Below are 20,803 nucleotides of genomic sequence, written 5' to 3' on the forward strand. Positions count from 1 at the left end.
AACTTATTTCTTTTTCTCTAAAACTCTACTTCCTTTACCTGTCCATCTTTTTTCATTCATTCGTAGCTTGATTCTTCTTTTTCACTTTTTTTTCAACAACCGTTATATTCTAACGTTGTTACTTCTTTTTTTTTTTTTTCAAGCTACGACTTTTTTTTTTCTTTCACCGATTACCATAAGTACTTACTCTTCTTTTGAATGTGACTCTCCCCAACTTGGAGATCAACCTGTATTTAGATTATATGAATGCTCCCCTACTTTCTAAAAAGGTCAAAGAGAAAACACATCACCAAATTTTATGGTTGATGGTCCAGAACAAAACTTTTTATTGAGATCAAAACTTACCAGATATTTTCCTTGGTGTATATTATAATGCTTATCTTGACCTCAGGCTCAAAGAATGGTTAGCAAAGGATCACACTCTCACAGAAGCAAATAAGTTTTTTCATTGGAATAGGCTAAAAGAACTCTCAGATTCAAACAAGTGCCTAAATCACTTTCACAGATTTCCACAAACGATGCAACAAATGGTTTAGCATGATACAAACAAGTCAAAGCAATTGATGGTCTCCTGCATATAGTAAACAATGGAAAGCTTTCCTCACAATGGTTAAGGCTAAGCCGATCCAACAAACAATGTACCATAAAGAACTTCTGACAGTATTTACTAACACCTTAAGTTTCATTGCACACATTAAGAGTTTGAGTTCAAAAATTCATACCTGCTTTGTTACTTATTGAAAAAGAAAGTGAAAGTGAAAAATTTTTGAACATTCACTTCCTACCACTTTTCATACATGTTGCTTCCTTGTTGATACTTCGCTTGAGATTCTCGCTTTGTTATGGGACTACTTACTCTAACTGGGAGTGCAAAAACTAGAATTGAAAGAAACGACGAATTGCAATACTTAACATAACTTAATTTAATAAAAAAAAACAAGTCATAGTGACCACTGAGGTTCACTAGAGTCTAGATCAGATAAAAATAAACAGCAGTCTTATCATCAATTTAGTTACCAACACAAAACAAGTTTTTCACTCATTCGCACATCACCTCTAATCATCTCATACAAACATGGCGTCAATATCATCATCAATATTTGCCTCATTATCCTGGCCTTGGTTATCAGCTCCAGCTGTACCACCTGCATCTGCACCTGTACTACCATCTGCATCCCCCCCAACAGGAAAAGGGTTGGTCTCCGGCCAACCACAGTAAGTGAAATAGCTTTCCCTGGTGGGGAAAGTTCTCTCTTCAGGGGCTATAGACATGTTCCTGAATTGCTGCTGCAAAGCATCGTGCAGAAAAATCTGGGACCTCTGATTTGCTTCAAACATAGCAGAATAATAATGATGGGCTACCAGAGGGTCAAAAGGGGCTGCACTACCCTGAGGGGGTGCTGCAGAAACGGAAGGTCCAGCTGGAGGAGGATCGGTTGCTTGATCCCTGTAATATGGCTTCGCACAAAACCTGTCAATAAAAACATCATCAATAAAAGTGTTAATAACGTGATGTCCCTGTGCAGGAATTTCCACTCCGGCGTCTTTACAAAGACCCATAATCAATCCAGGTAGTGGCAACACACATTTGGCATTAATGCCATGTTGTGTGTCACTCAAAGCAGCTCGTCGTAATTCCTGGGAGAGGATGAATGCGACATCAACAGAGTTTTCCGTCATGATTGTGGTTATTAAGAAAGCCACATCAAGAGGAATGGTGGTGACATGAGTCCTTGGTCGGATGTTGTAGAGGATTACCGACAGAATTCCCCTTGCGGAAACCTTTAGATCCTTCCTGTTGTAGTGAGTTGGATTCCCTTGCCGACTAAGCTCTGGTCCTCGCCCCCTAGTACAAATGTTCTCCGTCATCAGTTCCACAAAGTCGACACAATTGTTGACATTCTGCCGGTAGAAGCATTTTTCATTCTCACCCAATTGGAGTGGTTCCCCTAAGAATTCACTGATTGACTCTCTGTCAAATGCCACAGTTTTGCCTCTTACATAGGACTGATAAGAGTAAGCGACAGATTCATCAGTAGTCTTGATTGCATTGGCATAAAATTCCTTGACTATGTCATAGTCAATCACTGTGTGTGGTTCAAACACTTTTTCCCAATTCCTGTTTTCCAGAAAACCCCACATGTTAGCATAAGGAGCATCTTCATCTCCCCGAGGTACAACGACTTTTTCAGCCAGGATGGTTCTAGAGCCCAGAACCTTGAACCTGTCGGCCTGAGCCCGACCTAAAAACTTGTCAGATTGGTTGCCCGCAGCACGCGATCCGCGAGGACCTGAACTTGTGGACTTTGTGCGCACTCTCTTGGCTGGGTTCATCTGCAATTAACACCACACATAACAGACCATAGATAGGGTTAACACACAGTAATACAATTCTAAAAAAAAATTCTCCAGCCGCGGCGCGACTGCGAGTTACCGCGGCGCGGCTGCGGCGCAACTGAAAGGGTTTGCCTTGGTATGGTTCCTTCTTTCAGCCCCACACCTTTATTCAAAGAATCAGAAACTTCAGAACCATAAATAGAAGTTGTCTACCCTAGGGTTTGCAAAGGAAACAACATTTGGCTCCTAATCTTGAAGAATTGCGAGAACCTATTGAGAGGTTCCATTACCAGAACAAAATACTGAGGAGAGAGATACATACCTTGCCGCCGAATGAGTAACGAAGAAAAATAGTGAACTGGGTGTTGATTGGAGCTCTGAACCGGAGGTTGCGCTTTTGGACTTGGAAGTTGTAAAAGATAGAATGAGGGGGAAGTGAGGGTTTTCAAAATAAAACCTAATTTTAGCCTTGTACCGCGGCGCGCAAGCGTACCTCCGCGGCGCGCAAATACTTCTGTTTTGCGTCGCGGCGCGCGCTTAACGCCCGCGGCGCGATCCCCTTTTTTTTTTTTTTTTTTTTTTTTAAAAAAATTCTTTTGTTCCTTGTTCCCCCACTTCGCTCTTTTGCAACTTCCCTTGTGCTGATGGCACTGATTGATGATAACTGAATAAACTAAAAAGATAAAAGAAAATTACTTAAATTGAAAGATGCTTACTCTGTTGGGTTGCCTCCCAACAAGCGCTTCGTTTAACGTCGCATGGCTCGACGGTTAAACCCCTTTGACTAGGAGTTCAACAGGGAGATTGTGCATACTTCTCTATCAAACTCTCCCCCAAGGTAGCTTTTTAACCGTTCTCCATTAACGGTCCAACTGTCTTTGGTCTTACCATCTTCAATAGTAATGGCCCCGTAGGGTTTAATTTCCTTGATTATAAACGGTCCTGACCACTTAGACTTCAATTTGCCTGGGAAGAGCTTGAGTCTGGAGTTGAATAGTAATACAAGGTCGCCTACCTTGAACTCTTTCTTCTTGATTCTCTTATCATGGTACCTTTTCATGTTTTCCTTATACATTTTATTAGACTCATATGCTAGGTACCTGAATTCCTCAAGTTCATGGAGTTGATTCTTCCTCTTCTTATACGCCAAACTATCATCTCTATTGAAGAAACGAAGGGCCCATAGTGCTTTGTGCTCTACCTCCACCGGTAGATGACATGCCTTACCGTAAACCATTTGAAAAGGCGATGCACCCGTTGGTGCTTTGTATGCTGTCCTATATGCCCACAAGGCATCATCTATCCTTACCGACCAGTCTTTACGGGATTCTGACACTGTCTTCTCGAGAATGTTCTTGATTGCTCGATTGGAAATCTCTGCTTGCCCGTTAGTTTGGGGATGATAAGGCGAAGCTATCTTGTGGTTGATATGATATTTGTCCAGCACTTTTGCCACCTGTTCATTAACAAAATGAGATCCACCATCGCTTATGATCACTCTAGGCATGCCAAAACGTGTGAATATGTTACGATTTAAAAATTTTAGCACTGTTTTGGCATCCGCCTTTGGTGTAGCGATGGCTTCAACCCACTTGGAAACATAATCTACTGCAACTAAAATATATTCGTTAGCAAAAGAGGGAAGAAATGGCCCCATAAAATCAATGCCCCAACAATCAAAAACTTCTATTTCAATGATGGTTTGAAGTGGCATCTCATCCCGTTTGCTTATCCCTCCAACTCTTTGGCATTTGTCACAACTCTTTGCATGGTGATGGGCGTCTTTAAAGATTGTTGGCCAGAAAAATCCGGATTGGAGGACCTTTGTTGCTGTCCTCCATCCATTAAAATGACCACCACTTGGTGAATTATGACAATGCCACAAGATTTGTTGGGCTTCTTCTTCAGTCACACATCTTCTTAGAATTCCATCCTTACCTATCTTGAACAAGTATGGGTCGTCCCACACATAGTACTTTGCATCGGCTAACAACTTTTTCTTTTTGTTCCAGTCAAAGTCCTCCGGTATCATACCGGTTGCTTTATGATTAGCCAAATCGGCGAACCATGGTCTTGTTTGTATTTCAAAAAGTTGTTCATCCGGGAATGTCTCATTTATTTCAGCTTCTTGGTTGGTGACATTTACATTGACTAACCGAGATAAATGGTCTGCTACCACATTCTCTGACCCTTTTTTATCCCGGATTTCTATGTCAAATTCTTGTAAGAGAAGGACCCAACGAATGAGTCTTTGCTTCGAATCCGGTTTGGTGAGCAAATATTTTATTGCTGCATGGTCAGTATAAATCACCACTTTTGACCCAATGAGATAGGATCTGAATTTTTCAAGAGCATACACTATAGCTAAAAATTCTTTTTCTGTGGTAGCATAGTTGACTTGAGCGTCATTTAGCACCTTGCTTGCATAGTGTATGACATGAAAAATTTTTCCTTTCCGTTGGCCTAACACCGCACCTATGGCATAGTCGCTAGCATCACACATCAGTTCAAAATGGTTTTTCCAATCTGGTGCTACTATCACAGGTGCGGTGGCTAGCCTTTCTTTCAGGTCATTGAAGGCTTTAACACAAGATTCATCAAAATTAAAACACGTACCTTGGTTGAGTAGATTACTCAAAGGCTTGGCAATCTTGGAAAAGTCTTTAACAAACCTTCTATAGAATCCTGCATGACCTAAAAAGCTTCGTACTCCTTTGACATTGATTGGAGGTGGGAGTTTTGAAATTACCTCCACCTTGGCTTGGTCTACTTCAAGTCCCCTTGAAGATACTTTGTGTCCGAGTACAATTCCTTCTGTTACCATAAAATGGCACTTCTCCCAATTAAGAATCAAGTTGGTCTCAATACACCTTTCAAGTGCCACGTCCAGATTATTCAGGCATGTATCAAATGTCTTTCCGAACACTGAAAAGTCATCCATGAATACCTCAATACTCTTTTCAATAAGATCAGAGAATATGGCTTGCATGCATCGTTGAAAGGTTGCTGGGGCATTGCATAGTCCAAATGGCATCCTCCTATATGCGAAGATTCCAAATGGACATGTAAATGCTGTCTTCTCATGATCTTCTGGGTTGACTACGATTTGATTGTATCCGGAATATCCATCCAGAAAGCAATAGTAATTCTGCCCCGATAATCTCTCAAGCATTTGATCCATGAATGGTAATGGAAAGTGGTCTTTTCTCGTTGCTTTATTGAGTCTCCGGTAATCTATGCACATGCGCCACCCGGTCACAGTTCTAGATGGTATGAGTTCATTCTTGTCATTCCGGGTTACCGTCATGCCTCCCTTCTTTGGAACAACTTGTACCGGACTTACCCATGCACTATCAGAAATTGGGTAAATCATTCCTGCTTCAAGGAGTTTGATTACCTCTTTCCTTACTACCTCTTTCATTGTTGGGTTCAGTCTTCGTTGTGGTTGAGCCACTGGCTTGAAGTCTTCTTCTAACATAATCTTGTGCATGCAATATGCGGGGCTGATACCTTTCAAATCTGCCAATACCCATCCGATTGCTGCTTTATTCTTTTGAAGGATTTGTATGAGTCTTGCCTCTTCGGTCGCATTTAACTTTGAGCTAATAACGACCGGCTTTCTTCCTTCTTCATCTAAAAATACATATTTCAAATGAGTTGGAAGCACTTTTAATTCTAACTTCGACTCTTTCACTTCTTTTTTCAGCTCCAAATCCTCCACTTTGTCTTCTTTGTTGGATGTGTTGCCACCTTTCTCTAATTCTTTTAGAAACAACTCAATTTCTTTTTCTTCTTCTTGAGTGAGTACATTAAATGACTCAACAAGAGACCTCTCTAAAGGGTTAGAAAGATGAACTTGGCTTGCTACTTCTTCGGCACTTGTTTCAATTACATCCATGCGAAAGCAATCATTCTTGTCTTTGGGTTGTTTCATGGCATCAAAGAGGTTAAAACATACCTCTTCATCTTGGACTCTTAGCTTCATTATACCGTCATCGATGTCAATCATCATCCGGGCTGTTTTCATGAATGGTCTTCCAAGAATGATAGGTGAGACTTTATCTTCTTCCATATCGATTACCACAAAATCTACCGGAAACAAAAATTTGTCAACTTTCACTAACATGTCTTGTGCAATTCCATATGGGAGAGTGGTAGACTTGTCAGCTAGTTGCAGAGTCATTCTTGTTGCTTTCATCTCAATATTTCCCAGCCGCTTTACTATTGATAAAGGAATTAAATTTATGCTGGATCCGAGATCAATCAATCCATTTCCAATATTTTGATTCCCTATTGTAACCGGTAAAGTGACTCTTCCAGGATCTCTCGCCTTTTGAGGAAGACGCGATATGATAGCACTACATTGTGCATCAAGTATAACAACCTCTTCTTCTTCCGGTCTTTTCTTCTTTGTCAAGATATCTTTCATGAATTTCGCATATTTTGGCATTTGGGCAATAGCTTCAGAGAATGGAATATTAATTTGTAGCTGCTTAAAAATTTCCATAAACCTGGCATATTGTCTAGCGTTGTCTTTCTTTGAAGGAGCATGAGGATATGGCAAATGTTGACTCGGAATCGTGTTGTTCGCCATCTTATCTTTAGCACTCCTTCTTTTTAATTTCTCCTTCTTGATTTCTCTACTCAAATCTTCCTCTTCATCCCCCTTTCTAATAATTTCATATTCTTCATCTTCTCCATCATGTTTTTCATCTTCTTTTTCTTTATCGTCTTCAACCTCATTAGTTTTTGTTTCATCCTTGCCACCTTTTTGTCCAGACCTTGTTACCACTGCTTTGCAATGTTCTCTTGGGTTCTCTTGAGTGTTGGCCGAGAAAGTTGCATTTGATTGATGAGTTGCAATCTGCTTAGCAAGTTGGCCCACTTGAGTTTCTAAACTCTTTATAGCCGCTTCTTGATTCTTCTGATTTATTACTGATGTTTGAATGAATTGATTCACTGTCTCCTCTAACTTGGATTGTCCTCCTTGCTGTTGTTGTGGTGGTTGAGTGTATGGTTGGAATGCTTGTTGTTGATACCCTTGATTCGGTGGCCTTTGTTGGTACCCTTGATTGTTATATCTTGGTGGATAACCTTGTTGGTATGGCTGATTCTGATATTGATTCTGCCTTTGTCCTTGGTTATTATTCATGTAATTCACTTCTTCTTCTTGCACTGGTGGACAGAATCCTGTTTGATGATCTCCCTTGCACAATTCGCACTTAGCAACTTGATATGAATTAGATACCCAGTTCAGCTCCTTGATCTGTTGTGGTAATTTAGACATTTGTTGTGTCAAAAGTTCCACTTGTGAAGTTAGCAATTTGTTCTGAGCAAGTAGAGCATCACTGTTGTTCAACTCTAACATTCCGGGTTTCTTATCTCTTACCGTTCGATCATGATTGCCTTGACGATCATTTAGAGCCATTCGCTCTATTATCTGAGTAGCTTCTTCAGGTGTTTTGGACATGAGAGAACCACCAGCTGTGGCGTCCAAAAGTGTCTTGTTTGTAGCTGTGAGACCGTTACGGAACATATGGATTTGGTCAACGTCTGAAAAACCGTGTCCTTTGCACTTTCTCAACATAGCTTTATACCTTTCCCATGCTTCATTCAAAGATTCATTACTACCTTGAGAAAATACTGCTATTGCTGTTTTTGCTTCGAAGAATCGGTTTTGAGAGTAAAACCTTTCCAGAAATTTTTCTTCCAATGTGTTCCAATTTGTCATCACTACCTCGGGTTGATCCAGATACCAATCCTTTGCCTTAGATAGCAAAGAGTGTGGGAACAACCTCTTAAATAATGCTTCCTCATCAGCTTGAGCGACACCCGTAGTACCCGCTAACTCATAGAATCGAGTAAGATGCGTGTACGGGTCTTCATGGTCCAATCCGGCGAAAGGACTTGCACAAATCAATTGTATGATACCGGTCTTCAGTTCTGTCGGTCGCCCGTTGGCAGCAGTTCTCGCGAACTGAGGATTGAGTCTTGGACTATTAGCACATGGACCATTAGCAGCCATGTTGCCAACAGTAGGTTGTATAAAAACTTTCGGTTCTTCCTCCGTGAATAGTTCGTGAAAGAAGAATCCTTCTTGCGACTCGTCAATGGTTTCAAGTTGTTGTGACGATGTCGCGGTTGCGTTGTCTCTTGCTTTTGCTATGTTCGCTCTTTTTCGTGCTTTGCTATTTAACCTCCTAGCGGTCCTCTCGATCTCGGGATCAAAAAGAAGTTGATCGCTAGAAACTTTGCTGCGCATACACAATCTTCTGCAAAACTAGCAAACACGTGAAACAACCAAATAGAGAAAAAAAAAAAAATTAAAACTCAAAATAAGAACTACTGCAATGCATGCAATATTGACACCAATCCCCGGCAACGGCGCCAATTTGTTGAAAGTATTTGTGGGTAAATATTTTCTGTAATATATCGTATCCACAGGGATTGGTTAATATCACTGCCGTTCTATAGTTGTTTATTTTGAGTTAAGAAACTTGGTTTGGTTTGTTTTATACTAATAATAATATCAAAAGCAAATAATAAAATAAAAGTAAGTAAAGGACTTTGTGTTAACAATTAAAGAAAGATGTTGAGTCTTTAGGGTTCATCAACCTAATCCTATACAATTATCAATTAATTCTCAATAGAACAATCCTTTGAATCATTATCTTCACTTATCCTCAAATAAGATTCCATGTCTGCAAATCAAATTAGATAACTTTTACCGGTATGAGATTCGATCTCTCCAAATCACGATAACGATAATAGTAATTAAGAACGATAATTATGAAAACCCAATTACAATTCCATCTCTGCAAATTGCAATTGAATCAATATAGTAACCTAGGGCAAAAGTTAAATCCTTTCTTTCGATCAAAGATTCAACAATGATGTAAATTAAAAGCAAGGTTTCTTATTGATAATAAATTCAAACAATTGTTCACAGGAATTAATCAATGGTAATGTCTATTCATAGGTTAACTACTACCTTAGACTCAACAAGAGGGATTTAGCTCTCCATAGACATGAAGAACATACAAAGATTAATGGAAGAATTCATCTTCATCAAAGGAATGTCTTCGCTTGATAGAGAATTGGTCTTCAATTGATGATTGTGGCTGCACCTTCAGATTGCTCTCCTAATTTCGCTCTTCACAAAAGTTTTTCTTCTCTTGGAAGCTAGGGCTTTTAAATAGAAGTTTTGGGCCTTTAACGCCGAGGCCGCGGCGCGGCAACGGGCTGGCGCGGCGCGCCCCTCAAACAGAAGTATTTTCGCGGCGCGCCTAGGAACTCTCGCGGCGCGCCCTTTGTACTTTCCATCTTTTTCTTCAGCCTTTGAGACTTCCAGCTTTCTTTCCTCCTCATGTTCTTCTTAAGTTCTTATTCAGCTCAAAACCTGCAACAATAACACCCACAAGTGATTCGATTTGCTTTACGCACGAACTAAACTTATTCAGTTCAATTCTTAATAAAAACCTATGGATTCATCACATTTTTGCATTGGTCTAGAGAAGAAATCACTAATATTAACACATGAATTTACCAATAATTTACTCCTAACAGTCGGCCAATGGCCATTATGGTCGGCTAGAAACACTATCCTTATGTGCTAAAGTAAGTAAACAATTTCTTATACTTTATTACATGTATAATTATATTTAACAAATTAAATATACTTTAATTTTTGTATGCTAGATTGTGTGACAAATGGATGAACTATACAATAAATTCACTATAACATCTCATAGAATATCACTCATGAATAGAAGACCCACAAATTTATTAATGTTCAATTATTTTTTAAATTTAACTTATTTGGAAGTTTTATCTTGGTTTAACTCACAATGCCCTGAATAAGAGAAAAAGCTTAGGGTGTTACGAATCATATATGATTTGTTTCTTTATTACTGAAATACATTAAATGGATAAGGTCAAACTCCAATTTGATGTCTAATATGATATACTAGGACAACTAAGGTGCTTTCAAGATTATCAAAACATGATTCCAACATCGACAATAGCATATAGCATGTAATTACTTGTAAATCTCTCTATATATAATACAGTCTTCATAGTGCTTTTTAGATATACATTTTATTCAAATGTCTATCATTCTCTTATACTTCCATAAGATATCTAGAGTTTGTTGAGATTCAACTGTTCGTCGTGCTTTACCTAGTTGATCCATTGTCTTCCGATGAGAATTTTTTTGGGTGACTTATTCCGGCATCACCATTTACTGCCATGTTCCAATCACCACTATACTATCGTCACGACGACCAGCGATTCTGGCGGCTACCCGACCTACACCTCCATAGACGGAACTGTCTACTCCAACTCGACCGCCGTTAACCATCATCTCACGCGCTCTGACGCGTCACCAAAGCTTCTGTGCGTGGTCCTCGCACGCCTATTTCCGTGCCACTAGAGATGTCGATCCCGACAACCTTCAGATGATATATCTGTACCGCCAGAAACACCTCCTCTAGATCTGCCAGTTCCCAAAAGCTCGCCGCCTAACGCCTCTACACGCACCCACACATGTCGCCATCTCTTTCTCACTGGGCGCCACACACAATGTCAAGCTTCTTCTGGGCCAGGGGGAGCCATTGAAAGACCCGGGAAGATATCAACGACTTGTGGGTTAACTCGACTATCTTATAGTCACGAGACAACATAATACATTTGCGGTGAGCATTGTGAGCCAGTTTCTGAACGCTCCTTGTGATAGTCATTGAGATGCAGTCATTCGAATTCTTAGATATATAAAGAAAGTACCAGGAAAGGACTATTATGTGAAGATAATGGTGATGCTAAAAACATTTGTTACTCAGATGCAGGCTAGGCCAAATCACTGTCATATAAGAAATTTACGCCCGGATATTATGTTATGATTGGAAGTAATGTGATCTCATGGAGATACAAGAAACAAAATACAGTTGCACTATTTGGTGCTAAAGCTGAATATCATGATATGGCAGCAGCCAAGGAGCTTGCATGACTGAAAAATTTACTCTCAGTACTTAGGTTGGAAGATCTTTAGAACACCAAACTCATATGTGATAATCAAACAGCACTCCACATTGCATCTAATTCGATTTTCCATGAATGAACCAAGCACATAAGAATAAACTGTCATTATGTAATGGACAAAGTATTTTCAGGAGAAATCACCACAGATTTCGTCAAATTTGAAGACCAATTGACTAATATATTTGCAAAGTCTCTTAGGAATTTTTGAATGGATTACATTTGTAATAAGCTCGACTTATATGACATATATGATCTAGCTTTGAGGGAGAGTGTAAAGAATATTTATGAATAAAAAAGTCTCACATCGACTATAACATCTAATTAGCCGTAAGTTTCTCTATATATAATACAATATCCGTAGTACTTTTTAGACACAAAATTTATTCAAATATCTCTCACTCTCTTATAGTTCAATAATAACAAAGTCATGGAAACATGAATATGTGAACTTGGACTAAGAAGCACAACAAAAGTGGATGTACCTACTCAATCTTGTGTTAATCGGTCTAATAATGTCTTAAAGAAAAGTTAACCAAAATTAATTGTTAAAATTATTAGTATGAAGGAAAAACTTTAAAAGGACAAAAAAAATACTTAACCCTTTAATAATTTACGACATAGTTAATGTATGCGCAACCATTTAAGTTATATGTAGTTACATACACAAGTAAAAACCTGTATTGCAAGTTTTATTTGCAACATCACATCACAAAAGTACTGCTTATGGCAAGACAAGCAAATCTTTCAAAATTTTATATTTACAAATAATTAAACTTCCATGATACACAACTTTTTGAATTGTCCCTAGTGGAAGAAAAAAAAAAACAGAAGAAAAAAAGAGAGGCTAGGTGCAATGTTGACATGTTCATTAGGCATCTGAATGACAAACATGGCATGTCATCACAACCTAAATAGCTCCAATTATGTGTATAAATATCCAAAAAGGTGAATGTTTGTATTTGTAGGGTTATGGGAGGGTCCTCATATTGTTGTTTTCACTGTCAATGAAAAGGAAAAAAGATTTGTGGGGTTAACAGGTTATGTCTCTCAAATCAGCTTACGTATGCACTTGGAGCCAACACTGTAAAATGTAAATTTTGATTTGGATTTGCCTTTATAGATCTGATTTGTTATAGTTGCTAAAATCTGAATTAATTATAGTATAAAAGTGCATGTTATTTGCTACATGATTTCAGACATGTTTCCCTAGTTTTAGGCTTTGATTTTACCATGTCTAGAACCCTACAGAAAAAAGAGTACCTTATTTTTTTATCAATTGTACTCAACAATATTGAATGGAACAGAAGAATCAATGGAAATTAATAGTATTTTTCTTTTTGCATGAAATGAAGTTTTGTTTGTTTTTGCATGAGGCTAGCTAGTTGTATTGTATGTCTTTACCAGGTGGTTTTTAGTTGTGGTTATTGTGGGCTTTGGTACTTTTTTTTTTCTCATAAAAATTAAGCATATTAGGTGTGGGGGACAATTACATGAGGTTGAGGACATGGGTGTGAAATATTATGTATACCGACAATTAAGGTCATCTTTGAGGTAGCTATTATTGTAAGGAAGCAAAATTAAGAAGAGCACAAGTGGGAAATGCATGAATCCAAAATTGTACCATATAGAAAGAGGCAAACATCTACCAAAAGCAATGACTTTGTCATTCAATTTGTGATGTTAAAGTTTGTTTTTCTACCTCATAAAGTGAGTTTTGCCAAGAATATTGAGTGAGACACAATTGACTCTAAAATTGCAAATGTAAAAGATATATATACCTTTATACGAATTTCAATTGCCAAGAGAACTAATAGATTATTAAAAAGAAGCTAATTTTAAGCATGAGTTATAAAGAAAAGTGAAGTCCCATTTTGATCGTCACAAAAATTACACAACTTAAATTAGTCTCTCACAAAAAAAAAAAAAAAGACTCGATTTAATTTCTTAAAAAATTTAATTGGACCATATTATTTTTTTTGTTAATATTTTTTTCAAACTGTTTTTTTTCATACTTTTAAACTGTGACTAGACTGCCACGTTTGCTTTTAATTTTTATTTTTCATTTTAATTATAATTTCATTTTTAAATTTAATAATATCCAAAAAAGCTAAAATTATTTCTTAATAAAGAATCAAACCTAAGACTTTTAAACAATATCTTAAGTCTTTACCACTAGGCCAATATGCATTCATAAAAATTTATTCCCAAAATTTTTAATAATATTAAATAATTCTGAATTTTAAAAAATACAAAATTTGTACAAATAGGGTCTCAAACCTAAGTCTGATAAATGATATTCACTTTACAACTAGACAAATCAATTTCTGTTGTTAATATTCTTAATAATAAATACTTAACTCAACAATTTAGAAGAAACATTTACTTATTTCAAATAACACACAAATATATATTTATTAATTTAAAATAATACACTAATCTAAAAATATAATTTATAAAATGTAAATCCTCAATATATTTAATCAATTAGAAATAAATTAAATTATAGGTAATTGAAATTAAATAATAAACAAATAAATATTTACTTATTTCAAACTAATTCAAATTAAATAATACTTAATTAATTTAATAGTGATTCAACTAATTGTTAAAATATTTATTCAATTTAAATTAAATAATAAATTTATTTTTAAAATTATTTAGTTAATTAAAACTAAATAATGATCAATTAGTTTAATAGTAATTCATTTAAATATTAATTAATTTATTTTTATTTGATTAATTATATTTAAGATTTATATTTTACTAATTTTATTTTTAAATTTTTGTATTATTTAAAATTAGTAAATATTTATTTGGTTTTTATTAGAAATAAGTAAATATTTATTCTAAATTATTAACTTAAGTATTCATTATTAAGAATATTAACAATAGAAATTGGTTTGTCTAGTTGTAAAGTGACTATCATTTAAATTTAATGGATTTGGATTTGAGACCTCATTAGTACAAATTTTAACTTTTATATTTTAAATTCAGAATTATTTAATATTACTAAAAATCATAGGAATTATTTGTCATGAATGTACAATGAACTAATGGTAAAGACATAAGATATTGGTTAAAGGTCCTGAGTTCAATTCCATATAAAAAACAATTTTAGCTTTTTTAATATTATTAATTTAAAATTGTTTAAAAATAAAATTATAATTAAAAATCAATTTAATATTTAAATAATTAAAAATATAAAATAAAAGCCAACGTGACAATCCAGTTACGGTTTAAAAGTATGAAAAAAACCGATGGTTAAATTTTGTAAGAGATTAAATCGCGTCGGATTTTTTGTGACGGACTAATTTGAATTGTATAGTTTTTGTGAGGGACCAAAATGAGTCTTCACTCTATAAAGAATTTAGATTACTTTTTTTTTGACAGAAATTTATATTACTCTTATTTATTAAACCTCAGAGATTACACATTCTCCTTATATAGAATGGGGAATCATAATTACCTCCTCTGAAAAAATATTTTTTTTATAATGTTGTGTCTAATTCACACTAGAATATATTTATATTCATATGAGTTGTTGATAAGTACAAATTGTAGTTATTTTTTCATATACTTTTTAGTGCACTTATCGACTCTTTGTTGTTAATTTCGGTTGAATAAACCCAACTTTTGTATAAATATGTTTAGTTTGTGTACTTGTGTTTTTTATTCATTTATGTACTGTTTGATAGTTTTCCATTCATTTTGTAGGTATTGAGGCGTATTTGGAGCATGAGCAATAAAATGTCAAAGACACGGCTTCAAACGCGCGATTTTGAGCAACAGAACCAACTCATCAACGAATAAGACTCGCAATAAAAGAATAAAAAATAATCAATTTGATTGATATTTTGTCATTGTTATATAGGAAATTGAATAAAATTTCCAACGCTTTGAACCGGGCGCAAATCGGAGTTACGGTTCTTAAGTTATGGCCAAAACAGTAATGTTGCTACTGGTGTCACTCGTCCGGCGAATGACAGGCTCGCCCGGCGAATCTGGCAGGACAGAAATACGTTTTAAGGGCCAAAAATCACATTTTTAGGTTATGGTTTGGGTATTTTTTGCTCCCACTCCATCACCAAACATTTTTTAGGTATATTAGCTTAGAAAACAAATATGGAGCTTGCATTTGGATGATCGGAGGTGGATTGATCATCAGTTGGAGCAGACAAACCGGGAGATTTTATGTTCATTTCTCTTCTTCTTTGTGTATTTCTCTTTGGTTGGGTTTTTTCTATGATTTTACTTTGAACTCATGTATATTTGTTGATCATGGTGTTGTATAAAGTTTGCTTTACAAATCATTATTGATGTCTTCCTTAATCTTTTTGCTTTATGTTTGGATTTGAGTTGTTTTAGACATATACCTCACAAATCTTGATTAGGGATGGATATCTATTAGTTATAGACTCTAGAGATAGTTTTTGGAGCTAATATTCGCCATGGGTATCGAAGCTTAATGCCTCTGTATTGTTTGTATTGGTTGAGAGATTGTCGACGCGAGCAATACAGTTGTCTGCTGTGTTGTCGAGGTTGGCTGAGAGATCATCGCCGAGATGATATAGTAGTTCTCTCTACTTTGGGTTAGAAATGACTTAGGGTGTGAACGGTACTTGAAGATATTGATGAGTATTGTAGGTTGAGTATAACTGATCTATAAGTTTAAGTTTGTGAGAAGTAGATTATATGCAATGCCTGATAAGTCTTTTCTTTCTGAAAAATGAATTCTTTTTGTGTTGATATTTACTTTTTTGTTTTTATGTTTTAAACAATTCAATACAAACTCATAACTTTGGAAACTGTTGAACGACACTTCAATGCACCGATCCCTGTGGAGACGATAATTTTTCCCGGAGTAATACTTCCTAATTTTTGTTGCTTGCCGCTTTACCGCTTCAAAAAAATGACGCCGTTGCCGGGTATTTGTGTTTTACTGAACTTGCATCGCAATAGTCTCTTAGTTTTGAGTTTTGTATATTTCGCACATATTGTATATCCTCACTTGTTTATATTGATACTTGTATATGTTTACTATACTTGCACATGTTTTCTATACTTGTAAATTCGTTATAGTATTGTTTGTTTCCTTTCACGTTTGCTTGTGTGTGGTTAGGAATAGCCGGGAGGAAGTAACTTGAAGGAACGTTCTTAAATAACAGGCATCGAGCTTACGACGTAAAACAAGCATGTTTATTCTTTTAGTTTGTGTTTAGTTTAGGTAGTGTGATGGAATTGTCTAAACAAATTTAGATCGGACCAGTTCTTAAATTTCAAATCTTCACTTTTAAATTTGTTTAGACAATTTCATATGGCGCCGTTGCCGGGGATTGGTGTTTTATTGAACTTGCATCGCAATAGTATCTTAGTTTTGAGTTTTGTATATATCGCACATATTGTATATTCTCACTTGTTTATATTGATATTTGTATATGTTTACTATACTTGCACATGTTTTCTATACTTGTAAATTTGTTATAATATTGTTTGTTTCCTTTCACGTTTGCTTGTGTGTAGTTAGGAATAGCCGGGCGGAAGTAACTTGAAGGAACGTTCTTAAATAACAGGTGTCGAGCTTACGATGTAAAACAAGCATGTTTACTATTTTTAGTTTGTGTTTAGTTTAGGTAGTGTGATGCAGTTGTCTAAACAAATTTTGATCAAACCAATTCTTAAATTTCAAATCTTCACTTTTAAATTTGTTTAGACAATTTCATATGGTCTTTTAGTTTGTGTATATTAATAGTTGTGTGTTTGTCTTTAAGCTTGTTTTGAGTAGCTTGAGGAATTTGAGGTGATTTTCCAAGTTTGATCGTTTCGACTTGCGAGTGTATGGTAATGATTTTGTTAAAGTTTTGTACACGTTCAAGGTATGTGTTTATCGCTTTCTAGACTTTAGCATATTCATGATACTTAGGCTTTTTACAACTTTTATGTCATCCATTCTTTTGTATACTTGTTCGTTTGTGAATCACTTTAGTTCCCACCTTTTTGTGAGGTAGCTTTCTATTATTCACATATACTAGAGACCACAATTCTTGTTCTAACTGGATTTTATTATGCTTAATCTTCTATTTGTATTGATTATATGATGCATGAAAGTGATCAAGGCATTTCTGTTCGATTTTGAGCACAACTACCTTGACCAAATAGTCGGTTTACCTTGTGAGTGTGTGATCATTAGTAACCCCTTGGAGCTTTTTGTCAATGTCCAGGTTGTTTTGCTAAATGCTTGTCTTTGAGTGTTTGGTTTTCCTTTTTGTATGGATGTTGATTTCTTTTTTCTTGAACCCTCAACTTTGTGTTGTTGTATGAATTTTTACCTTGCCTTAGAAAGTAGGGAGTATTTACATGATGATACAGTTGAATTCAAATTGGGGAGAAAAATGATTATGCATTTGTGGTTGATTTCTATGAGGTTGAAAGAAAATAAAAAGAAAAGAAAAGAAATGTGAAAAAGAAGTGAAAAGAAAAAGAAAGAGAAAAGAGAAAAGTTTTGAAAAAAAAATAGAAAAACAAAAAGAGCTTGAATAATTGTGCGAATAAGTATGTGCTTTTGTGTGAAATTTGAGATTCGGAAGAAGTTTAATTGGAATTTTGTGTTTGAATCTTTGGTGAGTTTATCACTCCCTTAGGTTTAGGCAAGTTTTTGTTTCGATTAGCCTTAGGAATTATACTTTGTTTGTTCACCAAGCCACATTACAAGCTTGAAAAGTCCTTGCGAATCTTGCCTTTGTGTTTTCAACATGATTTTTGGATGGTTGCATAGTTTAGTCTTTTGTTTGCAAGATTGTTGGATGAGTGAAAATACTCCACTTTTGTGTTTTTCATCTACCGATGATTGTGTGTTAGGTGTGATTCATTTTTGAACTAGTGTTGTTTTAGAATGTCAGGTATATTCTTTGTATTTAGCATTTGTGTCATGATAATATTATCATCGTAGTTTAATGGTAAGTATGTTTCTTGTGTGTACTGTTTTTCATTTGAGCCATGCATTTGTTTTCGTTTTTCAAAACTTATTGTTGCGTAATTGCTTGGATATCACTTTTGTTTCCTTGAGTTATTTGATTCTTGTTTAGGGACAAACAAGTTCAAGTTGGGGAGAGTTTGATAAGTGCAAATTGTAGCTATTTTTTCATATACTTTTTAGTGCACTTATCGACTCTTTGTTGTTAATTTCGGTTGAATAAACCCAACTTTTGTGTAAATATGTTTAGTTTGTGTATACTTGTGTTTTTGATTCATTTATGTACCGTTTGATAGTTTTCCATTCATTTTGTAGGTATTGAGACGTATTTGGAGCCTGAGCAATAAAGTGTCGAATACACGGCTTCAAACGCGCGATTTTGAGCAACGGAACCAACTCATCAACGAATAAGGCTCACAATCAAAGAATAAAAAATCATCAATTTGATTGATATCTTGTCATTGTTAGATAGGAAATTGAATAAACTTTCCAACGCTTCGAACTGGACGCAAATCGGAGTTACGGTTCTCAAGTTATGGCCAAAACAGTGATGTTGCTACTGGTCTCACTCGCCCGGCGAATGACAGGCTCGCCCGGCGAATCTGGCATGACATAAATACGTTTTAAGGGCCAAAAATCACATTTTTAGGTTATGGTTTGGGTATTTTTTGCTCCCATTCCATCACCAAACATTTTTTAGGTATATTAGCTTAGAAAACAACTATGGTGCTTGCATTTGGATGATCGGAGGTGGATTGATCATAAGTCGGAGTTGGCAAACCAGGATATTTTGTGTTCATTTATCTTCTTCTTTGTGTATTTCTCTTTGGTTTGGTTTTGTATATGATTTTACTTTGAACTCATGTATATTTGTTGATAATTGTGTTGTATAAAGTTTGCTTTACAAATCATTATTGATGTCTTCCTTAATCTTTTTGCTTTATGTTTGGATTTGGGTTGTCATAGACATATACCTCACAAATCTTGATCAGGGATGGATATCTATTAGTTATAGACTCTAGATATAGTTTTTGGAGCTAATATTCGCCATGAGTATCAAAGCTTAATGCCTCTGTATTGTTTGTGTTGGTTGTGAGATCGTCGACGCGAGCAATACGGTTGTCTGCTGTGTTGTTGAGGTTGGCTGAGAGATCGTCGCCGAGATGATATAGTAGTTCTCTCTACTTTGGGTTAGAAATGACTTAGGGTGTGAACGATGCTTGAAGATATTGATGAGTATTGTAGGTTTAGTATAACTAATCTATAAGTTTAAGTTTGTGAGAAGTAGATTATATGCAATGTCTGATAAGTCTTTTCTTTCTGAAAAATGAATTCTTTTTGTGTTGATATTTACTTTTTCGTTTTTATGTTTTAAACAATTCAATACAAATGCATAATTTTGGAAACAGTTGAACGGCAATTCAATGCACTGTTCCCTGTGGAGATGATAATTTCTCCCGAAGTAATACTTCCTAATTTTTTGTTGCTTCCCGCTTTACTGCTTCAATAGTTGTATACAAGAAGGTAATATAATTAATATAATTGATACACATTGATTCCAATTTATACACATGAGTTTGATTGATTCTTAACAATCCCTCTCAAATTAGATCATATATGTCATGAGTCAAGCTTCTTATAATTGTAACCCCCATGATAACTCCCGAGAGACTCAGTGAACATATCAGTCCATTGGATTTCAGACTTGACGAAATTTGTAGTTATTTCTCCTCATAGGACCTTGTCTCTTACATAATTATAGTTTATTTCTATGTGTTTGGTCCGTTTATGGAAAACCAGATTGGATGCAATGTGGACTACCACTTGATTGTCGCATATGATTTTCTGGCCTGAAGATCTCCTAACATGAGCTCTAAGAGTAAATTTTTAAGCCGTCCAAGCTCTTTTGACACAGCTGCCTTAGTAGGGTATTCAGCTTCAGCACTAGAAAGTGCAACTGTATTTTGTTTCTTGCTTCTCCATGAGATCATATTTTCTCCAATAAAAGCACAATATCTAGAAGTGGATCTCATGTCTGATAGTGATCAGACCAAGTCAACATCTAAATAACAAGTGGTTTTAGCATCATCCTTATATAATTATCCTTTTCTTAAATCCATTCTTTATATATCTAAGAATTCGAATAATGGCATTCCAATGAGTATCACAAGGAGAGTTCAGAAATTGGCTCACAATGCTCAGTGCAAATGTAATATCTAGTCTGGTGACAGCAAGATAACTGAGTCTACCCACAAGACGCCAATATCTTCCTGGGTCTTTCAATGGCTCCCCTTGACCCTGTAATACGGTGAACTGACTTTTTTATAATCGAAATGTCGCGGTAAGCAAGAGTCGCCACCGACTTTTATTTTATCCAAATATCAGAAAGGCTAAAAGAACAGAAAAAAACCTTTTTAAGAAATTTTGAGTTCGGGGGGTAATTATGTAAAGGGAAGGTGT

Source organism: Vicia villosa, linkage group LG2, assembly GCF_029867415.1.
Source record: "Vicia villosa cultivar HV-30 ecotype Madison, WI linkage group LG2, Vvil1.0, whole genome shotgun sequence".
In the NCBI taxonomy this organism is placed as follows: domain Eukaryota; kingdom Viridiplantae; phylum Streptophyta; class Magnoliopsida; order Fabales; family Fabaceae; genus Vicia; species Vicia villosa.